At 41.1% G+C, this 14,943-nt stretch overlaps 1 protein-coding gene across 11 annotated transcripts in view; it reads right to left on the reverse strand.

The window, feature by feature from the left end:
- The window catches only part of BCAS3 (BCAS3 microtubule associated cell migration factor), a 517,634-nt gene that overhangs the window by 152,961 nt on the left and 349,730 nt on the right, over positions 1-14,943 (reverse strand). The gene's annotated exons all lie outside the window — the stretch shown is intronic.

Genomic DNA, 14,943 nt, shown 5'->3' on the forward strand with positions numbered 1-14,943 from the left:
TGTTTTAAACGTGGGTGAAAATTTATCTTTTTTTTTTCTTTTAAAGCAAGATCTCATCATTTTAATAAGACTAGAAGACAATTGCCCTGGCCGGTTGGCTCAGTTCGTTGGAGTGTCGTTCTGTAAACCAAAAGGTTGAAGGTTCGATTCCTGGTCACAGCACATATGGGAGGCAACCAATCAATGTTCCACTCTCGCATCGATGTTTCTCTCCCCTCCCCCCTCCTGTCTCTCTAAAAATCAATGAAAACATATCCTCAGGTGAGGATTTAAAAAAAAAAAAAGACTAGAAGACAACTGAATAATACGTATAATTTTTTACCATTTGTCCTTTTTTGCTGTCTGGTGATGGGTAAACTGTACTTCCAGAGTTAAAATAGAAGACAAATACCTGTCCTGCTAACATGACTCAGACCTTTTAACTTGGCTTTCAAATCCTATGTGAGAGGGTTTTGCTTTTTTTCTTTTCTTTCTTTCTAAAGGGGGGATTCTTAAGCTGAGGTAGGGAGGGTTTGGGAGAGGTATTCTACCAAAAAAATGCACTTGCTGCCCTGGCCAGTGTTGCCTAGTGGTTAGAACGTCAGCCTGAGGACCGAAGGGTCTCGGGTTCAATTCCCAGTAAAGGGCATGTAATTAGGTTGCAGGTTTGATTCCCACCCCCAACCAGGGCATATGCAGGAGGCAACCAATCAGTGTGTCTCTCTCACAGCTATGTTTCTCTCCACCCCCCACTCCCTCCTTTCCATTCTGTCTAAAAATCAATGGAAAAAAAAATAATAACCTTGGGTGAGAATTTAAATACAATAAAGTGAGTTGCCAGTTCTTTTTGGAATTTCAGTACTTGATTATTGGGCTCAAAGAAGTTTCTTCATTTGAAGAACTGTAAATTCTGTCTAACTAGTTCTGGCTCAAGGGGTGTGGCAAAGAAATAAAACCCAAAATACTGGCTGAAAGAGAAGAAAAGAGGAAAAAATTATCAATATGAGAGAGGCAGCCAGTCGGCCAAACAACAGGGGCTCTCGTACCACCACTGGAGTCAGAAGGAATTCACTCCACTTCCAAAGCCTCTCCCACCAACCGGCCGGCTGCAGAGCCCAGATCCCACAGGTGCGCATCCCAGACCAGAGCATCCCAGACCAGAGCATCCCACACCAGAGCATCGCAGACCAGAGTATCCCAGACCAGCATATCCCAGACCAGAGCATCCCAGGCCAGAGCATCCCACACCAGAGCATCCCAGACCAGAGCATCCCAGACCAGAGTATCCCAGACCAGCATATCCCAGACCAGAGCATCCCAGACCAGAGCATCCCAGACCAGCATATCCCAGACCAGAGCATCCCAGGCCAGAGCATCCCAGACCAGCATATCCCAGACCAGAGCATCCCAGGCCAGAGCATCCCAGACCAGCATATCCCAGACCAGAGCATCCCAGGCCAGAGCATCCCAGACCAGCATATCCCAGACCAGAGCATCCCACACCAGAGCATCCCAGACCAGCATATCCCAGACCAGAGCATCCCAGACCAGAGCATCCCAGACCAGCATATCCCAGACCAGAGCATCCCAGACCAGCATATCCCAGACCAGAGCATCCCAGGCCAGAGCATCCCAGACCAGCATATCCCAGACCAGAGCATCCCAGGCCAGAGCATCCCAGACCAGCATATCCCAGACCAGAGCATCCCACACCAGAGCATCCCAGACCAGCATATCCCAGACCAGAGCATCCCAGGCCAGAGCATCCCAGACCAGCATATCCCAGACCAGAGCATCCCAGGCCAGAGCATCCCAGACCAGCATATCCCAGACCAGAGCATCCCAGACCAGCATATCCCAGACCAGAGCATCCCAGACCAGCATATCCCAGACCAGAGCATCCCAGACCAGAGCATCCCAGACCAGCATATCCCAGACCAGAGCATCCCAGGCCAGAGCATCCCAGACCAGCATATCCCAGACCAGAGCATCCCACACCAGAGCATCCCACACCAGAGCATCCCAGACCAGAGCATCCCACACCAGAGCATCCCACACCAGAGCATCCCAGACCAGAGCATCCCAGACCAGCATATCCCAGACCAGAGCATCCCAGACCAGAGCATCCCAGACCAGCATATCCCAGACCAGAGCATCCCAGACCAGAGCATCCCAGACCAGCATATCCCAGACCAGAGCATCCCAGACCAGCATATCCCAGACCAGAGCATCCCAGACCAGAGCATCCCAGACCAGCATATCCCAGACCAGAGCATCCCAGACCAGAGCATCCCAGACCAGAGCATCCCAGACCAGAGCATCCCAGACCAGCATATCCCAGACCAGAGCATCCCAGACCAGAGCATCCCAGACCAGAGCATCCCAGACCAGAGCATCCCAGACCAGCATATCCCAGACCAGAGCATCCCAGGCCAGAGCATCCCAGACCAGCATATCCCAGACCAGAGCATCCCAGGCCAGAGCATCCCAGACCAGCATATCCCAGACCAGAGCATCCCACACCAGAGCATCCCAGACCAGCATATCCCAGACCAGAGCATCCCAGACCAGAGCATCCCAGACCAGAGCATCCCAGACCAGAGCATCCCAGACCAGCATATCCCAGACCAGAGCATCCCAGACCAGAGCATCCCAGACCAGAGCATCCCAGACCAGCATATCCCACACCAGAGCATCCCAGACCAGCATATCCCAGACCAGAGCATCCCACACCAGCTCCCCAGACCAGAGCATCCCACACCAGCTCCCGGTTATCTCTGTCTGGCCTTGGGCAAGTCCTTTTGGGAAGCTCCGGTTCCTCTAATGTGAAATAAAAATAATCTCTCTCTCATTAAGTTGATCTGGCTCTTGAATGACAAATACTATGTTTTGTTAACAAGTCAGTGCCACATGCGTGTTCATTGTAACTATTATCAAATGACATTCTAGCCAGGAGGGCAAGAAGAATCTGCTAGCTAACTGTATCAATTCACTTCCCATTCCCTCAAACCACTTGGACTCTGATGTTGTACGCAAGTTGTGTTGTGGCCTAAATAAAAATGTGATCACTAAGTCAACAGTACATTCTAGGTTTTTGTTTGTTTGTTTGTTTTTTAAAGCGGATAAGTAATTAAGGGGATCTACTTCGAACGGCCTGAAACAGGATGCTGTAGTTCGTTTTGTTCATTTTTTTCCCAAGCATGTTTCTACTTAAAACCATCTTTTTGCATGATTCTGGAAGACAGGGTGACTCTTATCTCGTCCAAAGTTGGTGTTTCCAATTTCCTTACATAACAAGGCTTGAATGTTGTGGAGGAAGTAGGCAAAAGCGAGGTAACCACAAAAGATCAAAAAGCAAGAGACCTATAACCTGTAAGGTTCAGAGGTTATGACCCTAGGTCCCTGAAGTAAGGTGGAAGTTTAGAAAGACGATTCAGGTACCTTTAAGCACTAACTTTACAGGGCTTTTGAAAAGGGATAGAGATAGGATCTAAGGCTGAGGACAGCATTACTGGCATGAATACCCTTAGAAAGATCATAGGGACCCCATCAAAACGAACCCGTCACTGTGTCTGAGAAAGGAGCTATCGGATTAGTCATTCATTACTCTTTGCATTCACTATTTAAATCCAATTGGTCCACCCTGAAAGTATTTCTTTGGCCTTGTTCATCACAGGTATTTCCCTAGTCCTACACCCATGGCAAAGCACAGTCAGGCTACAGACTAGAAGGAAACATATATGTGATTAGATAACCGCATTGAATCACACACACCTAAACAGTGGTGTCAATCACATCCTGTATTTGGTTGTGACAGGTACCATTTGCTGTTAAACTGAGAGAGGAGAGGCGAGGTCAGTACAATGTCAAGATCTCATTAATGTATCACTATGTGCTTTAAAAAATATATTTTTTCATTGATTTTTTTTTTTTAGAGAGAGAGGAAAGGAGAGGGAGAGAGAGAGAGAAACATTGATCGGCTGCCTCCTGCACGCCCCCCACTGGAGATCGAGCCTGCAACCTGGGCATGTGCCCTGACCGGGAATAGAACCGGACCGCTCAGTCCCTGGGACGATGCTCAATCCACTGCTGGGCAGTACGTGCTGGTTTCGTTTTGTGTTTCTCTAATGTTTGATAGGGAAGCATATAGCTGTGGTGGCAGTGTGGAGAGGGAAGAGTCAAGCTGGCTGATGTCATATACATTCTATAAAATAGAACAGACATAAACGTACGCACTGCATGGTCATACATGGTATACAAATGGCTAAAACGAGGAGAAGAAATGGAAAGAAGAACTATCTTCTTGGTATATCCTAGCAAACCATAATGCATTATGGATTGTGAATGTTTAAAAAAAAAAAAAAGATACAGAGCTGCTATAACAAAATTCAGAAGGACAGCCTCTACTGAATACTATTTTTTTCCCACAAAGAATTACAAGATAGAGAAAATGTTTGTTTCAGTTACATATTATTAGTAATCAGACTATGGTAAAATATATTAAAAGTCTTGGGAGCTTGTAAACATGTATTAAAGACATTAGTCATCAAGGAAGAACCAACGATTTCTAAGTGTCATTATCTTAAAAGCTCTGGAAACACGCACCTTTCAAACTTCCAATTGTGTGGGACTAATCTGCATCAATCTAAGGAAACAGTCAGACTTTCAGGGACAGGAATTAAACCACTAGTTCTTAAATTCCAAGCACACCTCGACGCCTCTGTCCTGCTTTTACACTTGATGTTCACAGATAAATGCTAAGAAAACCTTTGAGACGAACTAAACAGTGCATTCAAATCAAACAGACTAACCAAAAGTAAGTGTACAGAAATGAAAGGAGGGCCTGGAAACGAAGAGGCGACAGCAGGGACAGCAATGACAACCTGTCAGAAACGTCTGTCAGCCTGTCACTCTCCTACACAACACAACTGATCTAGTGTATAAATCGAGGTAAGAAAAAGTGCCTCCCCCCAGCTTGCAAGTATGATAGAAGAAAACATTTCAATGCGTGATTTCAAAATCAGCATTTCCCGCACTTTACTTTCACACCGTCAGACATCTAATAGACGCTTGTCATCTGTGCAAGACGGAACGGACACGAGCGTAGGACCTAGTTTTCCTGCCCTCAAAATGCTTCAAATCTAGTACTACACAGATAAAGGGGATTCGTAACACACTCCCCTTACTATTCATCTATGGAAATATCCGACTAACACATGATCTAGAAACCATCAGAACAGCTAATAAGATGTTGAGGCTTGAGTGACACTTGCTTGGATACTACAGGGCCACCGAACAAAGGAAAGGGGGACGTCTGTGCAATCAAACAGTAAATCTGAGTTTATCTGGGATCAGCAGATCACGCCGATAATTTCGTTCTTCTGCAGGTCTGTATCCAGCCTGGCCTCCAGCTGTTCCTCCTCAGCGGAGCGTACTCTGTATGTACGGCTGGAAAATGTGCACCAGATTAGGAGTCCACAGAATCCTCCAGCCGCACAGCCCATCTCTGTGGTCCCCATGATGGGGTACCAGGGACGATCACTAAAGATCCTTCTAGTTATGACATTCTACCAGAACCGCTCAAATGTTTGTTTCCGACAGATCATCACAAGAAGGAGAATGCTTTACTTCTGTGTCAGATCCGCACATTCTCGAAATCAATGCCTCAATTTTGGCAAACGACCCTAATTTATGTCTCTTTATGGACTCCAGCATCATGAGCTCATCCTACACCTTAAAAAATGTATTCATTATGTAAGCATTCCCTTCGGCAAACAGGGCTGGAGCGGAGGACAGTGCTGCCTGCCATTCCATTTGGCTTCAGCAGAACTTTCCATTATTGGGAAGAGGCTGCACATTTCTAAATAATGAGAGCAAATTTTTCGTCATCATGGTGGTGTCTTTTATTTCACTGTCACTCTGGAAGAGTTTGAAAGTCACAGACTCTCCACCTTTGGCTCTTGCTGCATCAACAGGTTATAAAAATAATACTCTGTCTCATGGAATGCAACCTTAAGATGAACTCAGGAAAATGGTATTCGTTTTTCTGTTGGATATATTAGATGTGCAATAACGATGTATTATAAAGTAAATCAAATTACAAATATGAACCCTATCCCTTGGATAAAGTTCTGGGAGCAGGCCAACACCACAATTATTATCTTCTCTACCATTGAATGTTCTACATAAGTGTTTGGAAGATGTAAACAGGACATAAATCTGAGATCGGTTCTTCAATCTGTCTACAAATAACCATGACATTATATATAAACTGGAGTTTAGAGCATATATGCTTTCTGTTTAAGCAGTTAAGAAGTGTATCAGACACTATGATAAACAGAAAAAACGGAGCGTGAATACCGATAAATGGAAGCCTTCCGTCTCGGAAAGTCTTCACTTATTTGATTAAGTTAGGTGAAAAACAGAGCAGTCATGCTTGTAGCCTTTCTTCCTTTTCCCTTTCCTCTCCTCTTTTCATTTCTAATGCGAATCGGAAGTCTATGTGGAGCAGTCTGGCTAGCCCCAGTCTAACCTCCCCATCTGGAAGGGGACTAACCAGCCTTGGGGCTACTTCCAACCCTTCCCAGCTGTTAGGTTGGGGTTTTTTGTTTTTGTGGGCTTGAGAAAGCATATTTATATAAATGATTGCCATATCCTTTGCCAGCTGTTGACCCTGCTCTTGTCCCGGTTGGGGCATGGTTTTCATTTTTAGCGGCCACAGACTGGAACTGACCCTGATAGAGTTAGCACGCTATGCAAACAGCTTTGCGCGCTATTGCTGTGACAGTTCAGACAATGGATGCATAGTGTAATCCGAGGGACCGGTGTTTCCCTTTGGGCAACTGTCACAGAATCCAGAGCTGGAAATATCAGTTGAAAAAATAAATTCTGAGATTCCCTGTGTTATGGAATAGCTTCTCTCCAACGGCAGTGAGTTCAGCTAGCTCAAGAATTTATCAGCAGCAACAAATGAGTTTTCCCTTGTACATATATGGACCCGAAAAGTTCTCTAGATAAATCTGCAGAGGCAACTGTCTCTATAGTCATATAAGAGGTGAAAAGAAGACATATTTTCAGTTCTTAAACTATGTATATATGCTTCTGATGTGGATGTCCATAAATAAAAAAATTTCATCCTTGTACCTTAGGCAAGACAAAAAGATAAAAAATCAGTTTGGGCTGTGATCATTCCTATAGCTTACCAATAATCATTCCTAGAGATCCAATCAGATCACTTCTTATGCTCATCACCAATCAAAAAAATCTTTGATTAATCTGTGGATAACCCTAGTCACAGTGAATTAGAAAGTTCAGAAATATTCTTAGAGTGAGAACGGTTGGGGGAGGAGAACCCACAGAAATGGAAGGAATAATCCCTTAAGGACAATTTAACCTGAATAAACAATATTTCATCTGCAGTTAAATGGGAATAAGAGAATAAATAGCAAAATTTTACAACTTTCATAAACTATAGTAAGTCCTTGTGGCCAAAAGCACAAATGGCACATGTGAAGAATAAAGAAATTCAATTAAAAAGAAATTGATCATTAATATTTAAAGTGATACTCCTATCAAAACTGAAGATTTGTACTATTTGATCCTTCACAGGGTCATTCAGTCATTGCCAACAGGTTATCACTTAGAGTCTAATTGTAAAGGGAAAACAGCAAGATAGCGTGTCAAAAAGAAGTCGTCTATTGGGCTCTCTCCCCTCCTCCAGCCTGCAGGCCGGCTGGCTACGGCAGATGGAGTCTCCATAGATGACCATAATTAAAATGGGAGCCTCATCGTAGAAGTCAAAATAGAATAGCTGACAAATAGGGAAGCTGGGAGATGGAAAGAAAAAATATTTCGTGACACAGGCATTTTCAGTCTTTGAAAAACAATCCAAAAGGAAATTTAGCCTATGAATTTAAGCATCACACACTTCGTCTATCTTTCAAAAACCCTCAGAAGCTTGAGGTCTGAAATTGCTTTAAAGGCAGCTCAGAATTCCAATCAGCTTTAGCACAGTGAAGATGTCAAGTGCCGGGGGAATTAACCGATGGGATCTATGAAGCTTCTTGATTAACTAATGATTAACTAATGACAGAATCTGTGCCATTACAAGGCAATATTTTCTTTCTCTGATGCAAATATATTTGTAATAGCAAAGAAAAGAAATTGAAGACATTTGTGTTTATAGCATGTCCTGACTGAAAATTTCATACTATTGATACAAGCTAAAGGCACAATCTCCTGACATACATTTTTTTGGTAAGCATCACATAATTCAATTTGTAAAAATTCAGTATTTTATCCCTTGTCTTTTATATTTACTTTGGTTATTGACATGGTGAGGCTTATTTCTACCATTTTATTTTGCATGATCTGCTTAGAATCTATGGATTGCAATTTTATTGATTTTTTTTTTATCCTCACCCGAGAACATTTTTTCCATTTTTTGTTCAGATAGAGTGAGAGGGTGGGAGAGAAAGAGAGAGAGAGAGAAGAAAAAAAAAACATCCATGTGAAAGGGACATATCGAGTGGCTGCCACCCGCACGACCCAACCAGGGCTGGGGACAAACTGCAACCGCGGTACCTGCCCTTAGTGGGAACTGAACCCAGGTCTCTGGACCGCAGGCCGACGCTCTAACCACTGAAGCAAACTGAACAGGGCCAATTTTATTAATTTTTATCACACTGTGTGTAAGCATAAATTTCCCTGAATTATTCACTATCACAATATTTGTCCTAACTATGCTTTAACTGCCACTGAATGTGCCATCTTCCTTGTCATTATTGTCTGGGGTTTTAGTGTCATGCAAATAAATTATTACACAAAAGATACTATTATTATATTATTATTATAACATTCAAAGTTAATTACCAACATAATTCTGTATCTTGCATATCACTTTATCCCTCTACATTCACATTTTCATTATGTATTACATCTTTTTTTTTTTATCCTCACCTGAGGATATTTTTCCATTTTTCGTATAGATAGAGTGGGAGGGAGAGAGAGGAAGGAGAGAGAGAGAGAAACATCGACGTGAAGGGACACATCGAGTGGCTGCCACCCGCACGACCAACCAGGGCCGGGGACAAACTGCAACCGAGGTAGATGCCCTTAGCGGGAACCGAACCCGGGTCTCTCCAGACCGCAGGCCAACGCTCTAACCGCTGAGCCAAACCGGCCAGGGCTGTAGTACATCTTTAAAGGATTTTTTTTTTCCCAGCAAGAGCAAGGCAGTGGTAAACCCTTACTACTGTGTGAAAGTACTAAATGATAATTTTAGCTGGGTATAGAATTGTAATTTAAGAATTACTTTTGCTCAGCACTTTGGTGTATTACTCTATTGTCTTTTGGTATTTCTTTTTTTTTTTTTTTAATTTTTTTTCTTTATTGATTTTAGAGAGAGGAAAAGAGAGGAACAGAGAGATAGAAACATCAGAGAGAGAGAACATTGACGGGCTGCCTCCTGCATGTCCCCCACTGGGGATCAGGCTTACAATCTGGGCATGTGTCCTGACTAGGAATCGAACCGGCGACCACTTGGTGCATGAATCGATCGATGCTCAACAAATGAGCCACACCGGCCACAAAATCTTCTGGTATTTCTAAATGTCACCAAATAGAAGTCTATCTATCTAATTTTCATATCTATGTAGATAATAGATCTTTTCACTCTGCTAGTTTTTAAAAAAACCAATGCTCCTCATTTTTACTATAAAGTATGTAGATATAAATTTATATATATTCTGCCCAATAATCAAGTTATTAGTTTAATCTGAGGACTAAATCTCATAAATTATCTTATGTGAATATTATTTTTGATGCATTCTCTGTAATTACTATAGAACTCTTATTAGATATATATTGAAGTTTCTAAACTTGTTTCTTAACTATTTCACATTTTTATCTGTTTGGGCTGCTTTTTGAGAACTACTACTCAAAACCATAGTTTAAAAAATTGTTACCACGTTTTAAAATTTCAATGTCATTATTTTATTGCTAATATTTTGAAATGATTCTTTTTTGTAGCCACTTGTTCTTGTTTTGTTTCATTTCTGCTGGCATTTATTTTATAATTTCTTGTTTTATAAAGCCATTCCTTTATCCTTTTTTTTTTTTTTAATCCTCACCCGAGGATATTTTTCCATTTTTTGTACAGATAGAGTGGGAGGGAGAGAGAGGAAGGGAGAGAGAGAGAGAGAGAAACATCGACGTGAAGGGACACATCGAGTGGCTGCCACCCGCACGACCAACCAGGGCCGGGGACAAACTGCAACCGAAGTACATGCCCTTAGCGGGAACCGAACCCGGGTCTCTCCGGACCACAGGCCGACGCTCTAACTGCTGAGCCAAACTGGCCAGGGCTCCTTTATCCTTTGAAGGATCTGAAATATAAAGGTGTTTTTTTGTTTGTTTGTTTTTGTTTTTTTCAGATTGTTCTATATTTTCCTTCCATTTGCAGGAATTCATCTGCTATTTGCTGACTTTATTGTCTGTTTTTCTTGGTATTAATGTATTGCTTTATTTTAAATTTTTTCACATTTTATTTGTAGGCACATGTTAAGTGGGAGTTACAGTTAGAGAGAGAGAGAGAGAGAGAGAAGCATTGATGTGAGAGAGAAACATCAATTGGTTACTTCTCATATACTCCCCAACCAGAGATGGAATCCACAACCTTTTGGTATATGGGGCGATTCTCTAACCAAATGAGCCACCTAGCCAGGGGTGAAATGATTTCTTTTCATTTATAATTCTAATTGTAATTAATTTCTTATATTTTTAATTATCCAAATAATGAGTGGGAAACACTCAAATTAAAATACATTCTTTTGTTTTTGTTTTTTGTTTTTAAGTAGTACATAGTCACTTAAAAGATATACCCATACATACAGAAGAGAGGTGAAAGATTAAATCAAAAAGTTAACTCTGGAAGTATGTTAACGGTTAACCTATATTTTCATTTTTATAGTTATGGCATTAGAATTTTTATTGCTACAGGACTATGCATGTATATCTCTGGAAAGAGTACAAATTAAGTAGAGATGGGAGAAATGAATTACTCTTACGGCAAGAGAAGGAACAGTATATGAGCTTGATCCTCAGCTGACTGTTTCTAAATGCAAGTATATCCCCATACTACTGGGATTATCAGGGGATCACATCATAAAATTATGCAATTGAATAAACTACTATGCTGTACACCTGAAACTAATAAAAAATCATACTGAATGTGAACTGTAATTGAAAAATGAAATAAACATTAAAAAAATACACATTCCCATTCATCTAGAGCTTTTTCTTCCTATCACATAAATCTGAGCTCTCCTTCCTTCTTTTCAAAGTCTCCAACCCAACCCTCCTGCTGGCTCGAGATCTTGCTCCGTCAGGCATCCAATCTCTCTTCGAATTCTAACTCATCCCTCATTTCTGCACTCTTCTTTTCAGACTATAAATATGCTTAAGTTTTTTAAAAGGAAAAAAAAAAAAAAAACCCTCTCTTGAAAATGACATCAAAGAAGAGATACCCCGTGTTCGGTTTTCTTGCCTCCTACTCATTTCTGCTCGCGCCCTAATTTGTAGTAGTAGTATGGCTCTTCCCTGCACTGCTGTGCTTAGACTGTTCTTGCGAATGCCTGCAATGCTTTGCTAACTGCTAGATCCGATGTGTATTTCTATCATCGTCATCCAGGACCATTTAACTATGCTATATTTAATGACATTGCTAACTGATATCCCCACCCCCACCCACCATGACTTCTGGTGGCACTAGACGTCTTTGAGTTCTCATTTTGATTCCTTGACAGTTCCTTCTGAATAACTCATCCTTTGCAGGCCTATAATATTTTGTTGATTTGCAGGGTCTTCCCTTGACCCACTATTTTTCTCACTCCATACACTTTCTCGTACATCTATACTAATGATAACTCCCAAATTTTTACTTAGGGCCAGGTGGCCAGGTGGTCTGCCTCTGTTGTCTAATAGGTACATCAATTTCAACATTCCTACAATTAAAAGTATTCCATTCCCATTAAACTGTTTCTCCCTTTATAGCCTTTCTTCCCTTCAATTAGTCCAGACAAAAACTTGGGATTCATATTAAGCTCCTCCCACTTCCTCATGCCTGACCTCCAATCACCATTCCTGAAAATGTTTACTCTTGAACACTGCTCAGTGTTCTATCCCTCTCTTCTCCACTCACTTCCACTCACCACTGCCCTAGGCCAGGTGAACACTGTAAGTGGTCTCCCTAAATCCAGTCTTATCTTCCGCCAAATCTGCCTTTTCTCTTTTTATTTTTTAAGAACCTCCACAGAAGGAAAGCTCTTTATTTTTACTTATTTATTTATTTCTTATCTGCACCCGAGGACATTTTTGCATTCATCTTCAGACAGAGGGAGAGGAAGAGAGAAAGCGAAACATTGATGAGAGAGAGATGCATCAACTGGCTGCCACCCACAGGACCCCAACTGCAGCTGGAGACAAACCGCAACCAAGGCTCGTGACCTTAGCGGGAACCGAACCCGGGACTCTGGTCCACGGGCCGACGCTCTAACCGCAGAGCCAAACCAGCCAGGGCAAATCTGCCTTTTCTCCAGCTATCAAATTGCATTTGAAATGCAAGCCTGACTATATCACTTCTCTTCTGCTTAAAACCCTTCTCCACTCCTTACAAGATAAAGTACAAATTCCTTCACTAATACACACAATGTTCTGGGTTCATCTCTTACAGTTCACTGCCTAGGAATTTCTATTATGGCAACATCAGCCTCCTACTGTGCCCACTGAATATACCATGACTTCTCTTGCCTCTATACCTTCATTTATGCTCTACCTGGATTGCTACCAAATCAACACGTCCTAGTCTTGGAGAATGCTTTCTTTAAATATGCTCCACCCACCTCAACTCCAAGCAGGTAAAGGAACTTAGCAACAAAGACTATACCCTGTGGAGTTTGCTATTCTGTAATACTATTAAAAATACAGTTGATTTTAATCTTTCAATTATAGTATGCATAATATATTTGAAATTTTTATGTATAGACTTTACTTTCCTCGGCTTTTGACCCATCAAGGTCACTTTGCACTCTGAGAAGTCTGCACTAAGGACCACACCCCTAGGATATTCATTATGTGCTCATTCACAGGCTAAGACCGACGGGCTAAGGTTATAGAAATGAATGAATGAATGAATGAATGAATGGATGAACAAACGAACAAAAGAAAGAAAGAAAGCAAATGACCAATAGCAATAAAACATTTTAAAGGCAAGTAAAATCTCTTCCTAGTAATCAAATGGGCGAAGATGTAAGAGAAACAATGTAGGTACAAAAGACCTAGCATCGACTTGGCTCCCAAAGCAAGCTGTGGTTTACACAGCAAAATAAACTAGGAATTGGGGGGAAATTCTAGGGGGAAATTCCACAGAGGACACTTGTTAGACAACAACTAATGATACTACATTATAACAGGTGATTCTTTTTGCTGAAGAAGAGTAAAAAAAAGAGATTTCCAATATCAGGACACCAAATAAATAGATCCCTAAAGTTAAACAAGAACAACAATAAAACTTGCTGGTTTAGGAGCTGGACATTGTTTAATATCAAGAATAGCAAGGAGAGAGATGTTGCCAAGGGAGAATGCATCATGGAAATCCTAAAATTCTGCGGTGTATTTGTTAGTATGGTATGTAAATACGTGGAGGATAAAAACCTCAAAAGTATAGAAAACAGCATTTGTACATTGGGAAATGGATGTTAAAGATAAGAAATTTTTAGATCTTAAAAACAGTTAACATTGCTTCACTAACTTGGAAAAGGGGCTAGTAAGAATCTGGGTAGAAAATAAACCCCTTTGTAAAAATTGAAATAAATAAAATTCAGATCAGAAAGAAGGAATTCTTCTAAAATTGAGCAAGATTAATTTGGCATGTTAAACAAATAGGAGGAAATCAGCTAAAGAGGAAAAAAAAAGGAAAAAAAACTTAGCTGCTAATCTTAGGTTAATAGCAAATGACCCCATCCACTCTTAACCTCAAAGACTGACCTCCTGACCCACAGCCAGTGGCCCTGTTCAGAAACATGTTGCCACCAGAGTAAATAAAAAGAGAACATAACGTGCTGAAATTGTTACTGCTAATGACAAGTGACACACACTTTATACTGCCAATGAGCAAAGCCATCAATAAATAACCCTAAACATGTTTGCGGATACTTTTTCTAGATTTTCGTTTCCTGTCCTGTGTTTTAAATTATTTATTTATTTATTTATTTATTTATTTATTTATTTATTTATTCGTTCATTCGTTCATTCGTTCATTCATTATGGAAGAAGGAAAGAAAAATTATTCTCAGCTCTTGGGAATTTTAGAAGGAATTTGTTAAAGTAAGGGGAACCCACAGGGGTAGATGTATTGGTGATCAGCACTACTCAATAATTCATATCCACGCTCTCATTCTCTGACAGTGTCTACACGAAAAGACAAATGATAAAAGAGGCGTTTCACAGACATACCACAATTCTAGCTTGGAACACACCATGGACATGAAGTCCAGAGATAGAAAACACTAAAACCCTGAAAGTCAGAATATTTTAAGTTCTTAAAAATCTTAGTGAAGGGTCTATGTTGATGTCCCTGATCATGTTAAAGTCTTGGATTTCACTGATGTTGGCAAGTTGATTCTATAAAAACTCGACATTAAAAAAATCAACAAAGTGATAGCTCTTCAACTCCCAACTTACAAACAAGGTTTGCTTCAGTACAGCCCTCCCCCCACATATGTTGCATAAAATATTTCTGGCAGGATAAAGGAACTGGTAATATTGTTGGCCCTCGAAGACAGGAACAGGGCACCCATTTGTGTGTTTTTAATTTTGAACCTATTAAACATAAAACAATATTAAAAATAAAACAAAAATTAAAATGAAGAAGTAACACAAATTATGAACCTAAGATAAAACTCAGAA

The sequence above is a fragment of the Molossus molossus genome, unplaced genomic scaffold (assembly GCF_014108415.1).
Source record: "Molossus molossus isolate mMolMol1 unplaced genomic scaffold, mMolMol1.p scaffold_m16_p_19, whole genome shotgun sequence".
Lineage (NCBI taxonomy): Eukaryota > Metazoa > Chordata > Mammalia > Chiroptera > Molossidae > Molossus > Molossus molossus.